We start from the raw sequence: 26341 nt of genomic DNA, 5'->3' as shown, positions 1-26341 counted from the left end.
TGAGAAATGATCCTTGATAACAGAACATCCACCTTGAAATACTAATGCTGTTCTGCTGCCGCTCCATTTGGCAGCTGCTGACAAAGTGTGAGCAGTAAAAGGGATCAGGACAGACCCGGTCCTGTTCTTTCCTTGACATTTAGTGTTTGTGGACCAGCCCCTGTGGCCTGTGTCGTCAAGCTTCCAAACTCCACAGCCATTTAAAATTTAATCACAGCGTTCGACCTTAAATTACTCCGCGTTCTCGACTCCACTGGCTTTAACATCAGTATAATGTGCAGAATAAAAAGGACCTGGAAACCAGACAAATGTGCTTCTAACTTTCTTACAGATTGCCAGACATAGACTTTAAAGCCTGTGATTGGATTGGTTTGGTACGACCTATTAGAAATGGAGGTGCAGGGAACTGTATTATTGAGACGTGGTCTGCACATCTGAACAGGACAAACAAATGAAAGAGTCATTTATTGAAAAAGAAGGTATTTAGGTCAATGTAATCAGTCCATACAAATCAGTCAATCAATTAAAAACAAAGGCTTTCAGTCAGAACAACTCTGGATCGATGACCCTGCAAAATGTCATTTACTAATTAGCCTCATGTCTGTGACGTACAAAACATAGACTACGTTCAGACTGTAGGGAGATGTGGCCCAAATCTGAAGTGTTTGTCTATATGTGACCTGGGTGTGATCTGTTAAAGACAGTTTGAACAGCACTAATCTGACCCAGGCCACTTTCAGATGTGGTCCTAAATCTGACCCAGACCACTTTCAGATGTGGTCCTAAATCTGACCCAGACCACTTTCATATGTGGTCCTAAATCTGACCCAGACCACTTTCATATGTGGTCCTAAATCTGATACAGATCTGATATTGTCCAGTGTGACTTCAGTCTAAACGTCTGTTGTGCTCTCCGCCTGGACGTTCGAGGGAGATGGCTGTTTTGTGTGTGTTACTGAAAAGACCACCAACTTGCTACGTGTCCTCACTCGTCCATGGTTTATTCAACAGCCGCCATTACAACAAATTTCTCAACGACGCACATGCATACAGCAACTTCCTCCTAGACAGCATCAATCGACCAGGCATGAAACATTGAACAAAACAGTGTATCGCTTGTTTAAAATAAAACATTTGTAAATGCATTAGGTTTTTAAACAAAATATGTAATGATTTTATAAACAATTTTAAATGTAATATTACATTTATATAAACCTGTATTTTCTCTCATTAATTAAATATAAATGTAATTATACTTAACCTGTACCAATTTATATAAAGCTGTAATAATACCTGAGAACAAGTAGACCTATTAATGACCCATGAAGAACATTTCAAAGAAATAATGCGCTTTTTAAATTACAAAAAACAAGGCATTTAACCTGTCACACGTCCAGGTCGCATTTATCCGACCTTTATGTCATTGAAATGTGACAAACGTCACAGTTGTTCGTCCCAAGAGGAGGAGTGGAGGAAAACCCTATTTCCTTCTGTAAACACAGTGTGTGTCTGCGTGGTCTCATATTCCATCAGGACCTCTTTAGTGCATGTGGGTCACTTCAGGGTCACATTCAGTTCAGACTCAAAACTGATAGAAGTCGCATTTAATGTGGAATATGAATGAACACACAAAAGAATCAGATTTCACCCAAAAATCGGAAAGGTGCATTCAGACCTGCTGTGAACGGAGCCGTACAGAGGACAGACAGTGTAGTTTGTTGTCGGAACACTGGGGCTAATTTTCATCCCATGACCTTATTTTAAAAGCAAAATATGCAACATTTTCTTAAACCAACAACCTGTAGACTGTGTGCAGACCAAATGAGAGGAAAGTTTACTGATGACATACAAAGACAGTGTTAAGACGTGAAAATACACATTTATGTTGGCTAATGTGACTGGATTAAAGCACACAGTTGTAAATGTTTTAACCTGAAAGAAAACCTGCATGAAGCCACTTTGCATAAGTCTGTCAGAAATAACTTTCTCCGGTTCTATGAATCATGAACAGAACCATTAGTTGGGTAGAAAATGTCATGACAAGTATCAGTTATATCACTTTAGCTGTTCACCAGCTGCAGGAAACAAAGGGTTTGTTATGTGTTCCACTGTAGCTGATCCAACACAATAATAAACTGGAAGCACTCGGAGAGCGCAGACCTCCGCCAAGGCTGATCAGTGCCCCCCCCCCCCCCGATCACCACCAAAATTTAATCATTTCTTCCTTATCCCATTTCCAACAAACCCTGAAAATTTCATCCAAATCTGTCCATAACTTTTTGAGTTATGTTGCACACTAACGGACAGACAAACAACAAACAGACAAACAAACAAACAAACCCTGGCAAAAACATAACCTCCTTGGCAGAGGTAATCAAATACATGTGAACTGATGAACTTGTGAAACAGCTGTAAACATAATGGGAAAAAGAGGATTTTAGCTTTAATTAGCTAAAACTGAAAATCTGTGACTACATAAAACAGGAGCAGACTGAAGAAAAGGGAGTCAAACTGTTGGACGATGTCATAAGCCCTGAAAATACACATACATAATACACACAGTGTAATGCTGTGTTTCTACTATGTGGAACCGGCTCGACTCGGGTACCAGGTCCTATTCCTGGAGACCGTTTCCATTACAGGATACTACCGACTTTACAGTACCTGGACGTCATAGCGATGCGGCATGTTACTTCCGTGTTGTCTGCTCAGAGATCGGTGATAAACTCACTCGTTGCGTGTCGTCTCGTCAAGCTCATGCTGAATTTTTACGTCTGAACCTCCTCGACAAACCATGGTGTAGTTTTACAGGCTGTCATCATGCTATATTTACTGTCAACTTTCACATCGGTTTTTTTAAAATGGTGGGTCACAGAGACGACTCTCTGACCAATCGGTGGTCTGCAGTGTTTACACGTCACCTTTTAGTATCTGGTCCCCAGTCCTGGAACCTCGGCGGAGGTGATACCAAAAAACTAGTACCGGGTACCAGATTCCAGGTCTTTTTTCGTAATGGAGACGCAAAAAGGCCGAGTTGAGTCAAGCCGATACCACGTTGTGGAAACATGGCATAACTGGATTCCAGTTAATGGTTGGACTACACTATGGACCGGGTTAGCACTAGTGTTAACTCATCTAAAATCATCATCTGACTTTGGTCCCACATGTTTGTCCAAATGTGTCCTTTACCTCCATCCACCGACTAGACTCATTCTGGAAAACAACCCTGGTGGACTGGAGGAGTTTAAGGTGGAACCATCTGGAGCGATTAATACCTGAATCTGTGAGAAACCACTTCCACTTCCCACAATGCACTTTGTGACAAAATTTCCAAAAAAGCCAAAGTGACATTTGGGTTTGTTCTGTAGCGCACCGAAACATATTGAGTTCATAATTTCACATTTCTTGCTGATTTGATATCATGGTGCCAAGTGAAATATAATTTACTTCAAATAAGAATGTAATTCAATTCATGTCTTTTTGGTAAAATGGTTAAAAACATTACCTACCTTATTTTTTTTGAAGGGAGAAAATTCGTTATACTTACCCTTTAAGAAAAGCAATGTCGCCGTCAGAAAATATAATAAGGAAGTGACGAAAACGTAATGTATTCAGGCTTAAGTTAAATGTGCTTGTGCTGAACTGGGACGTATTTTTTAATAAAAGTTGCAAAACAAAGATGGACATGTTTCTGGATGTTTATTTGAGGGTGCAACAGTTCTGTAAACAGACAGACTGTGGTTATGATGGAGTCATCTACGAAGTTGTTCACTGTGAGGGAAGTGATTCAGGGGCAGAAGCACAGACAGACGAATGGAGTAGAGAGAATTAGGATCTGACTGGGGTTGGACATATTTGAACAAACATGTGATGACAGTCAGACGCTGCTTTAAGGGTAAATATTCACATCTAATGAAATTCTCCATAGTTTGTGTTAGAGTTACAAGTGGGCTCTATGGTCGGTCTGAACGTAGCTGTCCAATAGTATTCTGTCCAGTCTTCACTTCATTCTGTCAGTGTATGGTGGTTTATTTATCTGCATAAACCTTGTCTTCTTTGATATTTTTCTCTTGTACTGGCATTGTGCAGCATGAGTAGGAGGAATAAACAAAAATACAGCATGTTCTTGTCACTTACTGTATCGCCAATGTGGAACCGTTGCCTGAGAGACAAAACTCTGGGCACAAACCTACACAGTTGTACACAGACAGAAAGAGGACGTCTGTAACTTGGTTATATTATTTTTAGTACATCCTGTAGATTTACACATACCTGGTGGTGTCATGCATTCCCTTACCTTAAGATAAATGTAACCATTACTCTGACACCAAGGGCCTGATTTACTAAGATCACAAATAATGGGTGCAAATTTACTTGCATGCACTAAAACTGCATATGCTGTTGTTGTTTGTGTCACAGGTGATCAACTCAGATTTCCTGCACAAATGACAATGGGTCAAAGTCTTGGAGACCACCCTGTTTAAATGAGGACTTTGCGTCTGCTACTGGTTGTCGTCATGGAAACAGTATGCTGTAAAAACTGCTCTGGGATACATCAGCGCTGATGGGAACAGTGACTGGAATGATCCAGACGTAAATGCACCGTAAGTGGAGTTTAGTCATAGAAGGTACTGATGACTCCTCCTGTGACTGGACCCAGATCAGCCCCTCATTCATCTAGAAGTTCTCTAATGGCATTGTGGGTAGGACAGACGTCTGTATTATTTTTTCTTGGGTCATTCCATAAATGTTGATGTGATCAGAACAGATTGGTTCTGTGCGTTGCCTTTGGTTGGGCCTAAGCCCCGCCTCCTCAGCCAGTTTAGGGTGAAGCTGTTCCAGTTCAAACCTGCCTTTAAGACCAGATAAATATAGACAGCAAATCAGCCACCGCAACCAGTTTCAGGTTTAGTCAATCACATTCTACTCCTCCCAATAATTTTGCGCCTTGTGGCAGGAATGCCCGTATTGCACATTCATCAGGGCAAACATGCTAAATGGGTTGGACAAGATATTTTGCCCATTTGCACCGTAAAAAATCTAAATCCTATTAAGTGTACTTGTCTCATTTCTAGTTCAAAGACCTCATATCACTTAAAATAAGACAGAATCACCTAAAGAGAAACTTTTCAGTGAGATATATGGGGGGATGGGGGGGCTGAAAAGTTCATAGCCTGACTAAGAAGGAGTTATTCCACAGCAATGAAACTGTGCATATATTAAATTCAACCTCTCCTGATACTAAATGCATGGTGTCCTTCCAGATAAACCCACACTGGATAAATAATTTAGGTCTTTGAAAAGTAGTACTACAGACATTTCATGAAATGCTTGCTTTTCACCCCTTTCTCGTTCTCCCTACCCCTCTTGAATTCCTCTTCCCAGTTTTGCACAGTTGATAAAGCTGGAGCATCATCCATAGCAACCATGTCAGCATGAATGTCCTTGGGGGCTAAGCCCTTTTTCTGCAGACATTTGATAAGACCACAGTGCCACGGATGGTTCACCAAATGTCTCTGGTACTACTTTTCAAAGTCCTAAATTATTTATTCAGTGTGGGTTTATCTGGAAGGAAACATTGCAACTAGTATCAGGAGAGGTTGAATTTAATGTATGCACAGTTTCATTGCTGTGGAAGAACTCCCTCTTAGTCAGCCTATGAACTTTTCAGCCCCCACCCCCCCACCGTAAGAACTGATTTTGTCAATATATCTGGAAAATCTTATTTCAAGAAATGTTACCAAGATAATTTTAACTTGTCCATTGGCAGATTTTTTTTTGCTTGAATTAAGCATGTTATGCTCGGTCTCGGGGTTGCTGAGATGCAACATGGTGTGAGACTCCCCTCCCTCCATGTCCCTTAACAAACAGGAGCAAATTAAAAGAAACAAATGACCAGCAGCCACGCCACTGCAATTTGAGAAATTTATTGACAAAAAAAAGAAAATTAAATCAGGTAGGGAATCAAAATAACAAAGAGAGTCATACTTCAAACTCGGCTGATCTACAAACACAAACGAAGGAAACCAAAATACATCAATCTTACCTAAACTCTAACAGAAAAACAGGAGAAAAGTGAAAGAAACTGATTCCCTCCTTTTGTATGTGACTTTACAAAGTTCCAACAAAAATTACAAAAGGCTGGTCTGAACAGAGGGGGATGGGACGAGAGGAGTCTCCTGGGAGGAAGGAAGATGTGGCTTTTAAATTTCCCAGCTCATCAATGAGGCACCAATCAGAAGCAGCCAGCAGATCAACATCACACCTGCAGCTCATCCTCCATTAACCGCTATCTGTTTGGAGGGAAAGACAGAAATCACCCATACACGGAAGAGAACAGAAAACTACAAAAATACAACAGAATCACAAATGACATGGCTCATTACAGAATAAAAAAACCCACTAACCTTTAACAAGCAAAAAAAAATTGCCAATGGAACAAGTGAAAATTATCTTGGTAAGATTTCTTGAAATCAGATTTTCCAGATCTATTGTCTCAAAATCAGTTCTTATATCTCACTGAAAAGTTCCTCTGTAGGTGATTCTGTCTGATTTTTTAAGTGTGATGAAATATTCGGACTACAAATGAGAAAAATACACTTGATATTTAGATTTTTGCTGTGTGTCCTGTTTGTGGAAAAGCTTCAACGTATTGCGTACGCAGTCAAGTTTGTTCATATTTATACACACGCAAACCTTCAGTAAATCAGGCCCCGAGTCTTAAAGTTAAAAACATTGTGAGGATGAACCAAAATGTCCTCAGTAATATAGTTAAATACTAAACACAACCAACGCCCAACTGTAGAGACACAAAGCCTTACAGTCACTAGAATCAAAGAAACTGAAGTAAAAACCACTTTATCCAGGACTGAATATGTGAAGTACGAGGCCTCACATCGCACATTCCTTTTAACTGGGCTCATTTTTAAAGAAAAAAAAAAAAAATGTTGGAGGTAAGTTCAGTCCATTTAACACCTGTTCAAATACCTGCTTTGAGCCAAATGACAATAAAGACAAAAGCATTTCTGTCCATTTTTTACTTCTGCATTGGAAAGGATTAAACTCCCACTAAACTTTTTAGATTCCAGATTTTAAAAGCCCTGTGGAGCTTCGTTGTACAAGCAGTACTTTAACTTTTGAGCACTGTATGCATCCTTGAGGTCACAACACTCTTTAATACCATCCACATCCACAGAATGCTTCTACAAATTAACCATGTAAAACTTTCCTTTTCAATGGGGTAAGACAACACAGAAAAAAGTTGTTCTTGTGATACTATGAAAAAAAAAAGGAAGCAAAAAGGTACGAGTGTAAAATCATTTAAAAAATAAAATAAAACAAAAAAACAAAAAAACAAAACAAAAACGCCATGTTACAGACAAATTATCACCAATGAGATGAGCTGAATATTTGTACCTTCTTGTAATGAACTGGTCTGGTCTCTGCTAAAAACCTGTATATCCTTTCATGTATATGTGTACGTTTTGTTTTCTTACAATCTGTTTTATTTCTAGTAGGATTACGCTTGTTTTGTTGCATCTTCAAAATAAACTAAACTGAACTGAAATGACAACAGGGTAATTGGACAACACAGTGCATTGTTTCCATGTGTCCATTGTTTCTTCCTTTATTCTCATTGCCAGCTCGTCTGTTCCATCTTAAAATCGCTGGTGGTTCATCAATAGAGGACACTAGGGTGCTGCCCCACCTGTTCACCCTGAAGAAGACACATGCCCTTGGTCCAGCCCCTATCAACTAATCTACAGGCCCTCATGAAATAAAGGTATTTAAATTTTTTTCTATCTAAGTGAGTGTCTGGATTTTGGTCTTTTTTCCAGTGGTTCATGTCCTCTCCATGAGCACCTGTGGTTTGTTGAGTCCCAGTAGATCCCTGTGAATTTGAACCAACTGTTCCGTCTTGGGTTTTTTTTCTCCTCATATTTCCATCCAGAGGGCCAACGTCCTGTTTGTGATCTTCCATCTTTATAGGTTGGTTCTGCTGCCTGTCACTACTGGACCAACTGACCATTTGTTCATGTGCGTTAACGCTAACTCTACTGGGACAAACTGACCCACATGTGTTGGAGGAGACGTTCACAGTCAGTCTGGGTTAATGGAGTTAAAAATTTTAATCAGATCTGCGTTTTTTGACAGCCCTCATCTATCTATCTATCTATCTATCTATCTATCTATCTATCTATCTATCTATCTATCTATCTATCTATCTATCTATCTATCTAGATAGATAGATAGATAGAGCAAGACATAGATCACAGGTGTCAAACATGAGGCCCAGGGGCCAAAACCGGCCCACCGAAGGGTCCAATGTGGCCCATGGGATGAATTTGTGAAATGCAAAATTTACACTGAAGTTAATAACCATCAATGAAGTTAAACTCATTTTAGGTCAATTCAATCTAAAGTGGGTCAGACCAGTAAAATAATATCATCATAACCTATAAATAAAGAAAACCACAAATTTCTGCCCCCCCCCCAAAAAAAAAAAAAAAATTAAATAACTAAAATATTAAATATATATTTAAAGTGAACACCGGCCCTCACGGCCTAAATATTATACCAGCCCACAGGGAATTGTCCCAGTTCTCCCAATTAGCCAGTCCAGGCCTGTTCAGAAACCGCATGTCATCACCTCCTTCTATGTCTGTCAGATTCACATCCACACATTACAGTATTCATGGGTGGGGCTTGTGCCACAGTCCATCCATGGAGCTCAGACTGTTAGTGTACAGTGTACACATCCGCAAATCTGCGGTGCACGTTAACGTGGGTCTGAAGAAAAGGAAAAACTTTACCCAAATAAATGGTAACACTTATAAATGAGAGTAAAAATATATTTTATTGAACGGATAGAATTTTATCAATATTCAATAACCAGTGCATCACAATATCATTCCAAACTTTTCATTCACTTGCAGCTTCTCTACCGGTGCACTCGGATCGTGTCGGCGTATCAATGCGTATTGGATGATCTTCCCATCCCTTGTGCACACGAAACCACCTACTGGTCAGGTGTATAATCACGGGCAGCTGTATCTGAACCACATAATGTGTGATGCATTGAATTTTTGTGTCTGTTATGGCTCTTGGGGATGACTATGAATTACAAAAAATGTATGACCAAATAATTTCTCTACATAAATTATCACATGCGTATAATAAAATATTTTTTGAATGTATTCTGTTTGTGTAAATTTTCCCAAAATGGTAGTATCATATGATATGGCAGGTTGTGTAATATTGTTTTTCTGTCACTTTTGGATAATGGCATGGGATTAAGCAGGCAGAGATCAGTAAAAGTGTGTGTGTGTGTGTGTGTGTGTGTGTGTGTGTGTGTGTATTTTGTTCACAGATGATACAAACTTTCTTTGTTCAGGAGATGATTGAAAAATGTTAGTACAGAAAATAGAGAGTACAGATAATAGAGAATGAGATGGTTCAACTCAAAAGATGGTTTGATATAAACAAACTATCTGTGAATTGGAATAAAACTGAGTTTATGGTGTTCACAAAGAAAAAAGGAAGAACATGTTTCATTGTCTATTAATGGTGTTATGATTGAGAATGTTTCAGAAATTTGTTTTTTGGGTGTAATAGTGGATGATAAATTAACATGGAAGCCACATATTGCTTATGTAAAAGAAAAAGGTGCCTAGAAATATTTCTGTATTGAGCAAAGCAAAATATGTGTTGGATTATAAAGCAATGAGAATTTTATATTGTTCACTTATTCTGCCATATTTGAGTTATTGTATTGAACTATGGGGCAACACATATGAGTAACAAAAAGCCATTGTTTTTATTACAGAAAAGAAAAATAAGGATAATATATAATTTCAGGGAACATACAAATGAGTTGTTCATTAAATCAGGATTGCTTAAATTTAAAGAGTTAGCTAAATTAAGGACATTGCTGATTGTGTTTAGAGTGAGAAATGGACTTTTGCCTGTAAATTTGCAGAGATTATTTGTTTTAGTATCACAGGATGAAGAACGTAAGAAGGAGGTTTAATTTTAAACAGCAAAGGGTTCAGGCTAATGTGAAGCAAATGTGTATTTGTGTTGTGGGTGTCAGAATGTGGAATTCTTTGGCAATGGAAGAGAAGAGCTGGCCAAATATTTTTCAGTTTAAGAGGTTGTATAAGGAAAGAATAGAGAAGCTTTATAAAAGCATGAAATGAAATAATTTAACTTATGGATTTTGGATTTGTTTTATTTGCATTGACTATCATGTAAACGCTTTACTGTGATAGCTGTAACGACAACCTACCTGATGTAAGCAGATGTTTTAAGAAAGGGGCAGGTATTGTAAGTTTTCATCATCCTGCTCCTTTCCAATCATTTAGATTGGAATGAATAAATAAATGAAATGAAATGAAAATGGCACTGAATATGCTTGTGTAACCAGGACAATGATGTACAGGACAGGGTAGATTTTATTCATTTTTATTAAGAAATAACAATGTCTCAACAGTTTTTGGTTTTAAACAATATCTCTTTTTTTTGATACAACTTCTCCGGCCTTTGAAAACACCCTTTCACATGGGACAGAAGACGCTGGCATGCACAAAAACGTAAGAGCCAGATTATATAAATTTTGGTCAAATAGTTTTGGTCTCTCCCAATACTCCAGAGGGTTTTCTAGCTGGCTTATATTTGGCTCTGAACGGTAGCGCTGGACCTCCACAGTGGCATCTGCAGTTACATTTTGAGTTTTTCGCGCCTCCATGACACTGGTATCAAAACGATGCCACAGTTTGCTACCTAAAAAGAAACCACAAATCATGTTAGTAAGTGTTCCCATAGGAATAACTGATCTCAAAATGTAAAATAATAGATTACTTCAAGTGACATCATGAGAGGTGGAAGCCTGGGGAATTTCCTCTGTTTTGTTTTGACCTTATAATTGTGGAGCACTCGGAGGTCGGTACTTTTTGACTTCTGTGGCTTTTGTTTGGCTGAAAAATCCTATGGCTTTAAATCGGGGGTCCAGGAGTGTAGTGAGGGACATGATGCTCATAGACTGCGAAGTATTTACCCTCTGCACCGACGTCACAGTTATCACGTGACTAGGGGAGCAGTGCCATGGTGGACAGCAAAAGACACAACAATCAAACGAATGAGTGACGGATTATGGCTACCAGCACTGAAAACAATGTTTTGGAGTTTTCCTGCGAAGTGACTCACCGTACTGAATGGCACAAAGAACGCTATTTGGAGAAGCTAGCGATAGCAGGGCTAGCTACCAATCCATACCTTCTCCCTCCTGATGTGTTTACAGACCTAGCAAAATCCTCCAGTCTACCGGAGTTTAAAGCTCACGGTCTGTCCCATTCTGTTCTAAATGGAGTGTCCCCATACACAGGGGCTGATCTAAAAGCAAACTAAATTCTGGATGATCCCAGTTCTTAGTCTCAGGTTAGATTGCCGAGTTGCTGTGCTGCGCTCACGGCAGAGGAATGTATCTCATAATGGTAAAGGTAAGATACAGCTAACGTTGGCTAGTTGTGTATGTTTTTAACATGTTTCCCCAGCATGCATCCAAACTCAAACAGACTGGAACCAAAAGCAGCTCTAATGAACTAACACTGCGTAATAATGTTAGTGTGTGTCATCAGTATCCTACAGTATTAGCTCTGTTGTTGACGTGTCTGCCTTTCTACTATCTACACACAGTCATATGTACAGTTCCACCACTAGAACATATGACACAGCATAATGACAATAACAGTAGGACATATAATGTAGTGTAGCTGGCAAAAAAAAAAAAAGGCAGCCACTACAACAAAGCTAATATTGAAGGCTACTTATGACAGCCACTGGAACTGAGTGGCTTATAGTAGTTAACCCAGTCTAGCCACCTAGCTAGCATTTGGTGGAGCTAATGTGCTATGGACACAAACAGAGCCTGTTTAATCTGTAATATCAGGTCCATCCTAGGCTCTGTCTGGAACCAGCTGAAACCATAGGTGTCTGTGAAGAAGGATGGAACTGTTGTGTGTGACTACTGTACGTGTAAAGCAGGGTTAAAAAAGAACAAAAATGAGAACGTTCAGATCATATTCTATATTAGCCGGTTTGCCGTCCAGTGTGCAGTCCGGCATGTCCGCCATCCGTCATGGCACTCGTTTGCGGCACGAACAGAGCGTGACGTGACGTAACGTGCAAAGGGTCACGCAGACACATTTTCCTCTGCTGACAGCTCTACGGTAGCATCATAGAAGAGAGACAGCAAAGAAAGGCACCCTCCAATAATGTTGAACTCATCTGGGGTCAAGAAGGGGATGTCATGTTGCAACCCAGCTAATGCTGCTCCTACTGACTCCCTTAGCTCAATCAAATGTTGCAGCATCAGATATGTGCTGTTCCATCTGCTCTCCACTTCTTGCATTAGCTTCAATTTATCCATCCCCAGATGAAGCTGCACTTGTGTAAGCTTCTCCTTTAAAGACTAGAAGCACTCGGAGAGCGCAGACCTCCGCCAAGGCTGATCAGTGCCCCCCCCCCCACGCCAAGGAGGTTATGTTTTTGCCAGGGTTTGTTTGTCTGTCTGTCTGTTTGTCTGTCCGTTAGTGTGCAACATAACTCAAAAAGATATGGACAGATTTTCATGAAATTTTCAGGGTTTGTTGGAAATGGGCCCCCCTGTGGGCCCCCCCACCCCCGATCACCACCAAAATTTAATCATTTCTTCTTATCCCATTTCCAACAAACCCTGAAAATTTCACCAAAATCTGTCCATAACTTTTTGAGTTATGTTGCACACTAACGGACAGACAAACAAACAGACAAACAAACAAACAAACCCTGGCAAAAACATAACCTCCTTGGTGGAGGTAATAAAGATGAGTAGGCCATTAAATCACTACAGTAGGAACACGGACAAACTGTTAGCGTTATTATAAATTGGAATAAATCAATCAATCTTTATTTATATAGCACTTTTCATACATTAAGGATGTAGCACAAAGTGCTTTACATATAAGTTTAAAAATCAGTACCACCACACACACACACACACACACACACACACACACACAAGCTCACACATACTTAAAAAGACTGAGCACGGGAGGACCAGAAAGAAAAAGTAAAAGAGGAGGCACTGTCTCAGGGACGGTTGGCCCTTTCGTCAACGGTCGTTATGTTCCAGGTCTCATCTACGCATGCGCATTGCATGCGTACCTGTCAGAATGGCAGCTAATACGAAGCAGAAAAAACAAACAGGATGGAATATATTCATGAAAACAGTAGCGGTAAGTTGACATTCATAATATTCTTTCATATAATAACTTTTATCAATTTAAATATTTTGAACCCAGCGATCATATAGCCTGTCATATAAGCAATCAGTGCAAGTCAAGCCGAGGGGGAGTAGATGGAAAAAGATGTGAATATTTTATATGTATGATAATAATACTAGGAATTTAAATTTAAAGCTGATAACAACTCGAACAGGACAATAAGTTCTGATAAATTGTCATGAATAACAGACTCATAATTCAATAGACAGGTGAGAAGAAGTCACAAAGAATATACCTACCTGTAGTAGTTTTGGAGAACGTAGCCCCTTGTTTCTTTCTTTCGATTAAGCAGACGAAGGATCATATTAATTATTTGAAATTCAATGAGCCACATATCCAGGCTCATCCTGGAAATGTCTCGTGTTGTTGCGGTTAGCTTCATAGCGGATTCCGTCCTGAACAGGTTTAGATTCTCGTAGTTAGAATCCTCTGGCAAATGTTCAACCACGGATTTATGTAAATCTTCATTCTTGTCAACTTTCCTGTATTCGTCATTCTCCTCGGCCAGTGCCGATTCCATTAATTCTTCCAAGGATAACATTTTGCTGATGCTAGCCCACCGGTGACAGAAAAAAGGATACGCATACATACGCTATTCTGACAGGTATGCATGGAATGCGCGAGCATCATTCTGACAGGTACGCATGTAATGCACATGCGTAGATGAGCGAGTCTGACAGATACGCAATGCGCATGCGTAGATGAGACCTGGAACATAACGACCGTTGACGAAAGGGCCAACCGTGTCTCAGGGAGCCATCCACACCAGGAGGCAGCCACCGACCCCGGCAACCAGGCGCCAGCGACACAGCGCTGCATCCTAACTGGGACCCCACCCTCCAGAAAGGAGCAGACCCCAGTGAAAGAAGGCGCCACAACCACCAGAGTCCACAGCCACCCCCCGGCACGGAGGGCTCCCTCTGATGAAACACTGGAGAATATAGAAAAGAAATGTTAAAAGATATAAAAGAATTGATTAAAAGAAGCTAAGTGTAAGACATATATAAATATAATATACATATTAAACATTAAAATGATAAAACAGAAGCACTGGTTAAAAGAATCTATAGATAGATAGATAGATAGATAGATAGATAGATAGATAACTATAAAACATCAGAGTGGATAAAACAGAGGCATTAGTAATAAAGGCAAAAAACATACCTTAACAGTGGTGCTGCTTCTAAAGTAGCCAACCAGCTTCCTTGCTTTGGCCTGGATGCCAGAGAACACAGGTCGCTGGTCAAGCACCTTCTTTACAATAAGGTTCAGTGTATGGGCTATGCAGATATGGTGCTGAATCTTCAGCTCTCTCACACAGGCAGCCATATTGGGAACACCGTCAGTGACCATACATGTCACCTTATTAGTAATTCCCATTCCTCCATCAGGGAGGCTTTCACACGAGCTATATTTTCAGCAGTGTGAGACTGGGGGAATGCTTGCACTGCCAACACCACTGAGCTGAGCCTTGTTTTCTCATCCACAAAATGCCAGGTAGGCATCCATGATGATGGATGTCCACAAATCAGAAGTAAGGCTTACAGCAGCCACCTTTTCCACTTTTGCCTTAGCCTTCTCCTTTGCTGACTCGTACTTGGCCTCCACCATGGCCTTCAGAGCCTAAAGCAAAAAATACAGTGTTGAATTGTGTAACGTAAGTACTCATTCGTTTCATGCATGCACCCGTACATACCTGCCTTGTAGGGAGAACATAATTGGGATCCGGTTTGGACACCAATGTGCTGAATCCAGCATCATCCACAATACTGAAGGGCTGTGTATCCTTCACTATCATGGACACAAGGGCTTCATCCAGCTCTTGTTTTCTGGTGGCTGGTTAAAAGAGAATAAATTCAGTGTCTGTTACAAGTCTTTATTTGCACCAGGGGCGTAGAATTGCATAGGGACGCGTCCCTACCAATCTCCATCCACTACTGTGTACTCACTATCAATCCAACCACTGTCCATAGTGTTTAGTCAATGATTCTGGCACACAAAGGGTTAACAGTAGGTCTCTGCTAGAAGTCCCGCCTCTAACATAAATATCGCTCTCTGATTGGCTCTGCGGTTTTGCTAATGTACATGTGATTGGCCGTCCCCGCTGTCACTCCATCTACTTGTAAATGGAACCTGGTAGTTAGAGCGCTAACACAAGTTTTCAACATGTTTGTATTTGTTCTGTCTGGGTTGTGTCAGCTAGACGGATTTGAATATCAGTGGTGTCATTTACATGTACATTTCTAGATGTGTTTGTTTGCGTGCACGCACATGCACCTGTGCTTGGTAATTAGGACGTAAAGGATGTCAAAGAAAAGAAAACTGGTCATAAGACACTTCTTTAGGAGTCAAAGTGTAAGTTAGTTCAAGGGTCTAGCACCCCTGGCAAAAATTATGGAATCACCAGTCTCGGAGGATGTTCATTCAGTTGTTTAATTTTGTAGAAAAAAAGCAGATCACAAACATGACACAAAACTAAAGCCATTTCAAATGGCAACTTTCTGGCTTTAAGAAACACTAAAAGAAATCAAGAAAAAAAAAGATGTGGTATTCAGTAACAGTTACTTTTTTAGACCAAGCAGAAGGAAAAAATTATGGAATCATTAAAAAAACCAACAACAAAAGAACACTTCAACACACCACTAGTACTTTGTTGCACCACCTCTGGCTTTAATAACAGCTCACAGTCTCAGAGGCATGGATTTAATGAGTGACAAACAGTACTCTTCATCAGCCTGGCTCCAACTTTCTCTGATTGCTTTTGCTAGATCAGCTTTGCAGGTTGTCATGGACCATTTTCTTCAACTTCCACCACTGATTTTCAATTGGATTGAGATCTGGACAATTTGGAGGCCATGACATTAACCATATGTGTCTTTCTTCAAGGAATGTTTTCAGTTTTTGCTCTATGGCAAGATGCATTGTCATCCTGAAAAATGATTTCATCATCCCCAAACGCCCTTTCAATTGATGGGATAAGAAAAGTGTCCAAAATGTCAACATAAACTTGTGCATTTATTGAAGATGTAATGACAGCCATCTCCCCAGTGCCTTTACCTGACATGCAGCCCCGGATCATCAATGACTGTGGAAATTTGCATGTTTTCTTCAGGCAGTTGTCTTCGTAAATCTCATTGGAACGGCATCAAACAAAAGTTCCAGCATCATCACCTTGCCCAATGCAGATTCGCGATTCATCACTGAATATGACTTTCATCCAGTCATCCACAGTCCACGATTGCTTTTCCTTAGCCCATTGTAACCTTGTTTTTTTCTGTTTAGGTGTTAATGATGGCTTTCGTTTAGCTTTCCTGTGTATACATCCCATTTCCTTTAGGCGGTGTCTTACAGTTCGGTCATAGATGTTTACTCCAGTTTCCTCCCATTTCTTCCTCATTTGTTTTGCTGTGCATTTTCTGTTTTCAAGACATATTACTTTGAGTTTTCTGTCTTGACCCTTTGATGTCTTCCTTGGTCTACCAGTATGCTTGCCTTTAACAACCTTCACATATTGTTCGTACTTGGTCCAGATTTTAGACACATCTGACTGTGAACAACCAACATCTTTTGCAACATTGCGTGATTATTTACCTTCTTTAAAAAGTTGATAATCCTCTCCTTTGTTTCAATTGACATCTCTTGTGTTGGAGCCATGGTTCATGTCAGTCCACTTGGTGCAACAGCTCTCCAAGCTGTGATCACTCCTGTTTAACTGCAGACTAACGAGCAGATCTAATCTGATGCAGGTGTTAGTTTTGGGAATGGAAATTTACAGGATGATTCCATAACTTTTTCCTCAGATTTGAGTGATTCCATAATTTTTTCCTTCTGCTTGGTCTAAAAAAGTAACTGTTACTGACTACCACATCTTTTTTACTTGACTTCTTTTAGTGTTTCTTAAAGCCAGAAAGTTGCCATTTGAAATGACTTAGTTTTGTGTCATGTCTGTGATCTGCTTTTTTTCTACAAACTTAAACAGCTGAATGAACATCGTCCGAGACTGGTGATTCCATAATTTTTTGCCAGGGGTTGTAGAACCATAGAGGCTCAGTGCAGATACTGAAGAAAAGACACTATTTAATGCTAAACAGACACACTTTTTAAAGTTATTTTACTCATTATTTTAATGCATTTCTATGGAAGAGAGCAACTGTTAAAAAAACATACAAAGAAAATTTGTGGGGAAAATACAATAAAACCTCAGATTCTAAATGTGATTCTAGATGTGATTATATCCATATTTTTGGGGAATAAATTACATGTAATAATTGAAACTAAAAGCCTTTTTTGCTCAGGCAGTAACTGTACCATCAAACTCTATGATCACTGTATCCCTAATCTGTTCATATGTCATGAATCAACATATTTTTGTCAGGTAACAGACAGGAATGAGGAGGAAGAGGAGGAGGAAGAGGAGGAGAGGCTGTAAATTCACAGATGAGGTTAAATAATAATGCATATGTTAGTCATGAGAATAACTTTGGAGAATGCATTAAATTCTTGTATTGTCCTTAGATATTTAGATATCCATTATAAACATGTCAATTGCTGAATTTTTTTTCTGACTATGATTGCTTGCTTGTTTGATCAGCTCTACATGACGTGAAATTATGATTGCAAATGGAAAAAAAAACTTTGCTGCCTTGGATCACTTTTGTGTCCCCACCAATGTCAAAATCAAACCTACTACCTTGATTTGCACAATAAACAAAAGTCAACATGGAAAAATTGTGATAGTGTGTTTGTACTATTGTAATGACTTACCTTGGCTGGGTGAAGCTCCAGTTCCCTCCTTTTTCTCATGCAAGGCACGGTAATGCCTTAGCATGGATGAGGTGTTGTTATTGTACCCCAGCTCCTTGGAACACAATAAACACCTCACCTTTGGAAAAAAAAAAAAAACTGTGAAAAATACAGTTCTTCACAAGCAAACCTCATGCACCTGAAATAATGTTAGCTTTAGCTTACCTTATTAGGGGTGATCAAATCAAAATGTTCCCACACAAATCCTCCTCTTCTTCACTGGCTCCATCCTCTTACTTATCCTCTCCTCACTCTCCTAAATCTCCAAACTATCTAATTTTTTTTTTTTTTTTTTTTTTTAACCCACCACCACCACCCCTCTTCAGGGGGAAACTTTATTTTTTAATTGCAGCTTGTGCTTAACAAGAGACCAGTAACAATTTCAAGTTTACACTCATATTGTCATCCATTCCTTGCTAGTATACAAATACATTGAGGGAGGGGTTCATATAAACAAAAGTGCACAGGGACAGGACGTAACAGAGTGACAGACTGACACATGACAGTGGGACAGAACAGACATAAGACAAGTCAAATGGACAAACTAAGTGATTGTGCTCAGAGATACTAATGTGTGTTTATATTTGTTAATGATGAGTGGGAATAAGGTGTGGAAGTTGAATGCTGAGATAGAAAAGTTGGTGTTGGGGGGGGGTGGGGTGGGGGTAGTAGAAGGGGCAAGGGGGTATGTGTTCTGTTCTGAAAAGCTGTCATGTGCTTCTTCTGGAGGGCATTATTCTTTTCCATTGAAATATATTCAGCACTGAGGTTGGTCCAGAGAGTGATGTGACATGAATTCTTGGATTTCCAGTTCTGGAGGATTACTTTTTTGGCGACAGCTAGAGAAATGAGTAATGGGTTTTTGAATCTGGATGGGAGGTGTACACTGGATATGTTGCCAAGAAGACGAGTGGTGCTGATGCTGGGATTCTGGAACTCAGGATGGTGGACAGTGTTTCAGTGACCTTCATCCTAAGGGTGTGTACTGGTTGGCAAAGCCACATGGCATGAAAGTAGTTGTCTGTGCTCCCTGATGAGCAATGTGAACAGATATCTGAGTGTAATCTGAGTATGATATCTGAGTGTAACGATATATATGCTATCCAAACTCTAGTATCCAAACTTTATGCAAGCCAAGGTTATAATAATCTTGGATTTTTAATTATAGTTTAGTTCATTTAGTTTTGACTTTTTCTTCTCTAGTTCAGTTAGTTTTAATTAGTTTTTAGAGTGGGTTTGCTAGTTTTTATTAGTTGTCGTTTTTTCTGAATGCTCAGTTTTAGTTTAGTTTTAGTATTAGTTTTAGTGTTTTTCATATATTTTATCTTCCATCCTATTCAAAGAAATAAGTGAGGTTACCCTGGACACTTTATTTGGAGGTGAGGTTAGGGCAGCTCTGACTGAGCACAGACACAAACATATGTACAGTACCATGTATAAATTCACTATAGCAGGATGGAGGGGGTAATGTAGGTGGGGGTGTGATCCATACACAACGTCGTTTACGTGAAAACAAAACTGAAACTTTATATACTTACACCATTGGCCTCCCAACTTCTATACTTCTATTTTCACGTTCTATCCTAAATCAACATTGACAAAGATGAAAACTAAGGGAATTTTACACATAATTTTTATACGTTTTAGTTAGTTTTATAAACACATAATACAGTTTCAGTTAGTTATCGTTTTTTTCTTTTATTTTAGTTTTTATTTATTTCAGTTAACGAAAATATTTTTTCAATTCTAGTTTCGTCATTTCGTTAGTTTTCATTAACGATAAGTAAAGTAAAGTAAAGTAAATTTTATTTATAGAGCACTTTTCACAGACAGAGTCACAAAGTGCTTTATCAATTCAAATCAGAATCAAATTAAGTTTACAGAGACCCAACAGAATCCTTCAGGAGCAAACACTTGTGATTGATGACAGTGGCGAGGAAAAACTTCCCTTTAACGGGCAGAAACCTCGAGCAGACCCAGACTCCTGAAGGATGGCTGTCTGCCTTGACCAGATGGGGTTAAAGAGAGAGAGAGAGAGTAAAGGAGGAGAAAAGGATAGTACAGTGTACACCTCCCATCCAGTAACCTTGATCCAAACGCTGAACTGACTGCAACTCCTCATCAAAAACCCACATTTTGAACGGAGCCTGAGGGGTTTATATTGCTGTCAAACCTCGCGGCAAAATCTGAACCACTTCCCGAAGCAGTCACATGGTACAGCCGGGCAGCGAGGCTTCGGATGTCACCATTTTTGGCTCCCCTAAGTGAACCAAGCCTCGATACGCGCTTCACAGAACCACCCCCTCCATTACTCAACACATGCTCCAAAGCCTCGGCGCATCTCATAACATCAGTACAAGCGTCCCAGCCAGGTTTTTCATGTTTGTCAGTTTTGGTTCAGTTTTCTCTAAGGGTTTTTTTTTTTTTTTTAATCAGTGATTCTTTTAAGTTGTATTTTATATCCTCCTTGGGAGTACCTTTTGTTTCATCAGTTTTGGAATATTAAAATACTTTTGTTCAATCTCTATTTTTGGTGAGTCATGCATTTGAGTCCACACAACAAAAACTGGAGAGTTGAAATTTCAGGGTTAAGCATTTGAGAGTCATTTTTCACTCTCAAAGTGTAGTTTTAACTCACTGTGATTTAAATGTCATTCAGAGTTGGGGTTAATGAAAAGAGTTAGTCAAGCCCATGGAAATTAACTCAGAAGTGTTGTTTTGCGTCTCTCCATAGTTAATTTGCCTGGCCCTTGCGTTTCAAACCAGGTGAACTTGCGCAATTTCTATCAGACTGTCACTGTCAGAGAGAAAAAAGAGGAAAAATTAATTTTCTAAAAAACATTCATCAGCTTTCTTTGAATCATCCTGTTCACACTGAATTTTAAGTCATTTTTAATGGATTCACTTTATGATTAAAATTAACACTACTTTCAGAGTAAAAAGTAAGTAAAATGAGTGTTATTTTTGTTACTTTCATGGTGTTAATTTTACTCTGAGTTAAAGGAGAAACTCTGACAGTGTCAATAATAAGTCCATATGGGTTAATTTAATCCAGGTCAGTGAGATTATGAAGGGCGGCTGTGGCTCAGTTGGTAGAGCGGGTCGTCCAATGACCAAAGGGTCGGCGGTTCGAATCCTGGCTCTGATTATCCAAGTGTCCTTGACACTGATGTCACTGTGTGTGTGAATGGGTGAATGTGAGGAACTGTAAAGCGCTTTGGGCACCATGAAGGTGTAGAAAATGCACTATATAAGTTCAGCCCATTTACCGTTTATGAACTCTTGTGAGTGTTGGTAGTTAAATTAGTCAGTGTTAACTCAGGTTTCTGAGTTAAAAAGGACACTCTGGCATAGTGTTAAATAATTAACTCCAATGAAAATGTTAATTTAACTCTGTAAAGTGTGGACCTATATAAACTCTGAAAAAGAGTTAAAATCAACTCTGTGGGAGTTGATTCAACTCTCCAGTTTTTGCTGTGCACCAGTTTTGTGTCATGGACATTACACAGAAAACACATGCCATCACCCAGTTCCAATCATGTCTCAAAATGTGCCATGAAGAGAAAGGTTGGCAACGAGCACAGGCAATTTCAGTAAAAGTGGGAGATGGAATATTTTTTTGTGGAGCACAGGGGCACCCCTACGTGTCTCATATGCACAGAGGAAGTTGCGGTGTATAGGGAATACAATGTCTGTCATTACTCAGCTAGCCATGCTGAGGAGTTTATAAAATACCAGGGAGATGAGAGAAAGAACCGGGTCACCAATCTGAAAAAATGTCTATTGAGGCAACAAGATTTATTCAAGAAAGCAAACAAAGAGAATGAAGCAGCAGTCGAAGCAGCTACGTGGTGAGTGAGATGATTGGTAGGAGCGGAAAGACGTTCAAAGAAAGAGAGTTCATCAAACAGTGCATGTTTCTAGCTGCGAGTAAAGAAAAGAAACCCTTTTTTTTTTAGTGGAATACTTAATGTGGCCCAGCCTGACCCAGACTGGACCTACAGCAGACCCCAGGTCAGTGGAGTTTGAGACCCCTGGTTTACAGGGTCCTATGGTTTCATAAAAGGCACTTTCAAATTAAAATATATTATTATTATCATTAGTAGTAGTATTAGTATTAGTAGTAGTTGTAGTAGTAGTGGTGGTGGTGGTAGTAGTAGTAGTAGTAGTAGTAGTAGTAGTAGTAGTAGTAGTAGTGGTGGTGGTTGTGGTAGTAGTAGTGGTAGTGGTAGTAGTAATAGTAGTGGTAGTAGTAGTAATAGTGGTTGTAGTAATTATAATAATAGTGGTTGTAGTAGTGGTTGTAGTAGTAATAGTAGTGGTTATAGTAGTAGTGGTTGTAGTAATAGTAGTAGTAGTAGTAGTGGTTGTAGTGGTAGTAGTAGTAGTAGTAATAGTAGTGGTTGAAGTAATGATAGTAGTAGTAGTAGTGGTGGTGGTTGTTGTAGTAATAGTGGTAGTACTAGTAGTAGTAGTAGTGGTTGTAGTAGTAATGGTAGTGGTAGTAGTAATAGTAGTAGTAGTAGTGGTAATGGTAGCAGTAGTAGTAGTAGTAGTTGTATTATTATTATTATTATTATTAGTAGTAGTAGTAGTAGTAGTAGTAATGGTGGTAGTAGTAGTAGTGGTTGTAGTAGTAATGGTAGCAGTAGTAGTAGTAGTAGTAGTAGTTGTATTATTATTATTAGTAATAGTAGCAGTAGTAGTAATGGTAGTAGTAGTAGTAGTAGTGGTGATGAACCAGCAGCAGACTAAAGCTTTTCCTGCAGCCTCTATTTTTAGGGCAGTGGTTTTATGACAGGTGTCATTTTGGAACCCATGTTTTCACCTAATTAATGGATCACAACTCAGTTTTATTCTAATTAAATCAAGTTAATCAAGTAATTATTATTTTTTATTGACCAGATTCTGTACAGGGTCTGCTCAGTGTTGCAGTGGTTAGCGCTTTCATTTTCATCTGAACTTGAATCTACTTGAACTCATAAAAAAATCTATCAAACTCTGTTCTAAAACCATCTGTATGCGACACCACCAGCCAACAGGAGTGGAGCTGAGACTGGTCAGTTCACATTAGTGCAACATCCTGAAGCGTTTTCATCTCATCACCAAATCTGTGGTGTGAAGTGACTTTTAAAAGCACCACTGACATCTTTCCACTTAGAGCAATAAATATGATCTATGGAGTTAATGACGTCTGAGGAAACAACAGAGTAACACGATTAAATCCATTAGAAGACCAGATCGAAACCCCACGGCGGTGTTGTCTAAGGTTATCCTCTCTCTACTGCAGGGATGTCAAACGTGCGGCCTGGGGGCCACATCCTGCCCACCAAAGGGTCCAGTCCAGCCCACAGGATGAATTTCTGAAATTCAAAAAATATACTAAGATATTAATAATCATTTTAGTTCAGGTTCCACATTCAGACTAATTCAATCTGAAATGAGTTAGACCAGTAAAATACTGTCATAAAAACCCATAAATAATGACAACTACAAATATTTGTCTTTGTAAATGCAAAAAATTTTCATGTAATTTTACTGTATTTACACTAAAACAAACTATCATTTCATCAAAAATGTGAATAACCTGCAAAAAATATGAACCTGAACTGTTTTAAGAGAAGTCAGTGCAATTTGAACAATATTCTATCTGTTGTTAAATGTTTGATGTATTTGTAGATCCACTGTGATCTAAGTTGTAAAGCTGTTGTAATATTGTTAAAACTCCACTTATTTTTCACAAGACATTTTAGTTTGTTATTCGTGTTGTTTTAAAGCAGTGTTTTTCAACCTTGGGGTTGTGACCCCATGTGGGGTCGCCTGGAATTCAAATGGGGTCACCTGAAATTTCTAGGAGTTGATAAAAATAGTTTTAAAAATTACTCATAAAAACTTTTTTAAAATATGTATGTCATTCTAATTAAAACACCTCACACTTTTCCTAATAAAAATCCAGTTCAAATAAAATGCAGGATATAATATCTGAGAGGGCATATCTGGATTGACCTGATCATGTGACCACATGCGTTACACTTCAACCTGCTAAGGCATCTAAGAGAAAAATGTCTGTTTGGAATAACTGGGGTTTCCAGAAATTTGTGAGGTTAAAATGGGGTCATGAGACAAAAAAGGTTGGAACCACTGAGTTAAGGATCATTTGTAGATGTAGACATTTTCATAATGTAATTTCACTTTTTTCACTCTAAAATGCAGAGGAAAGTTTGGAGTTGCCATGTTTTCTTTTTCTTTTCTTTTCTTTTTTTTTTTTTTTAAATATAATTCAAGTTTTGGCCGACACGGTGGTGCAGTGGTTAGCACTCGTGCCTCACAGCAAGAAGGTCCTGGGTTCGATTCCAACACCGGTCCATGGGGGTGGGACCTTTCTGTGTGGAGTTTGCATGTTCTCCCCGTGTCTGCGTGGGTTCTCTCCGGGTACTCCGGCTTCCTCCCATCATCCAAACACATGCACTGATAGGTTAACTGGTTAATCTAAATTGCCCATAGGTGTGAATGTGAGAGTGATTGTTTGTCTCTATATGTTCAGTCCTGTGATGAACTGGCGACATGTCCAGGGTGTACCCCGCCTTCACCCGTAAGTAGCTGGGATAGGCTCCAAGCGACCCCCATGACCCTAGTGAGGATAAAGCGGGTTCAGATAATGAATGAATTCAAGTTTTTAGTTTACCGGCCGATAAGCTGTAAGCTGCTGTCATCATACAGCCTCCAGCGTTGTCGTCGTTGTCTGTCGTCCGTTACAAAACTTTCAACCATCTTCTTCTCCGAAACTACAATTCCGATTGACTTCAAACTTGGTATACAGCTTCTTTATGATGATGTCAACAAAAGTTAGTGAAATTATTTGGATCCAGCTCTGATTCTGGATTTGGTGTGACTTTGAAAAATGTCCCCATTATAAGGGATAGGAAGTGCCGCTAAGCTACAGGGTCATTAGCCCTATTTTAATTAGAGTTTTCACTTGGTACATGACAATCATCCAATGTTGCTTAATGTTAACAATGAGGGCTTCTATACAAACGTGAAAAGTATCAAAAAATGCTACTAAGTGCTACCATGACTCCCCCCCGCTCTGCAGTATGATGCTGCACTGTAACAAGGACACTGTGAAATGTACAGTAACTTGCTGGCAGCAATTAGCAAGTAAGTTGCTGTATTACATTCTACAATATACTTTTTGTATATTAAATTACAGTACCTGTAAAATACTGTAATTGTCATTACAGTACCATTCACAGTACTGTAATTGCTATTACAGTACTGTAATATGGTGATGTATTTTGTATCACAGCAAATAGTAGACTACTGTGAAATGGGAATTCGGGGTATTTTATTGAATACTCCAAAACAAAAACAAGCACTAAACTTTTTGTATGTGATATGCGCATAAATTTTGGACTTACATTTCTCATGGAACCAATAAAAACCGTTCTTGCTTTTCTATCTTTTGCATGGTGAGTAAAAATAAAGAACTGCTGTTTGAGGTGATAGTTTGGATTTTTTGAAGTAATACAGTTGAGAACATGTTATGGCAAAGGAATGGGCTGTCTGATGGCGATGTAAAAAATGGGAATATCCTTTATTTAGCGTACTCTTGAACCAATATTGATTTATTTAGGTGGGCTTTGTTTTTTGGGGGTTAAAATTCGCTTTGAGCTGAAAAGAAAGCTTGAAAATACAGTTAAAGGTGAAAGTGTGGCTTGTTGAAGATTTCTACAATTTTACAATTTCATTTCGCAGACACTTTTGTCCAAAGCGACGTACAACATAAGCAAGAATTTAGACTTGAGGAAAAACCCTTAGTAAGTGCAAAAAGTGCTTCAAGTTTGATTGGCTGCAGGCGCTGCCATCAAGTACTAGAAGAAGTGCTGATTTCTCCATAAACCATTAAAAATTTTGGCATGAAAAGCTGAATATTTAAGAAAAATTTAAAAATATACATACAAGCACTAATGTCCTGAAGAAGCTGAACATTTTAAAGTTTGAACGGTGAAAATCTGTGAAAATTGGACACATTTTGAGTAGTATTTTACTTGTAGAGTAGGTGGTCACATAACAAATACTTGCTCCCATCCCTAGTGAAGAACATTAAGAACAAATCTGTGCTTACCTCTGGAGAAATTCCAGTGATGTGGCTGCCTCCTCTGGATATTCAATGTTGAACACGTAGTATGACCCGAAGAGGGCAGCTAAAAAAAAAT

At 39.1% G+C, this 26341-nt stretch overlaps 1 long non-coding RNA gene across 1 annotated transcript; it reads left to right on the top strand.

The window, feature by feature from the left end:
- Window positions 1-7228: 7228 nt before the first annotated feature.
- On the top strand, window positions 7229-26005 carry LOC115418072 (uncharacterized). Its single transcript, XR_003935246.1, has 5 exons — window positions 7229-7240; window positions 10004-10013; window positions 10299-10303; window positions 21970-21973; window positions 25850-26005. It is a non-coding gene; the product is annotated as an uncharacterized LOC115418072 (long non-coding RNA).
- The last annotated feature ends 336 nt before the right edge of the window (window positions 26006-26341 follow it).

The sequence above is a fragment of the Sphaeramia orbicularis genome, chromosome 4 (assembly GCF_902148855.1).
Source record: "Sphaeramia orbicularis chromosome 4, fSphaOr1.1, whole genome shotgun sequence".
Lineage (NCBI taxonomy): Eukaryota > Metazoa > Chordata > Actinopteri > Kurtiformes > Apogonidae > Sphaeramia > Sphaeramia orbicularis.
The sequence above is the reverse complement of the archived record's forward strand: the minus strand, read 5'-3'. Positions and strand labels throughout refer to the sequence as shown.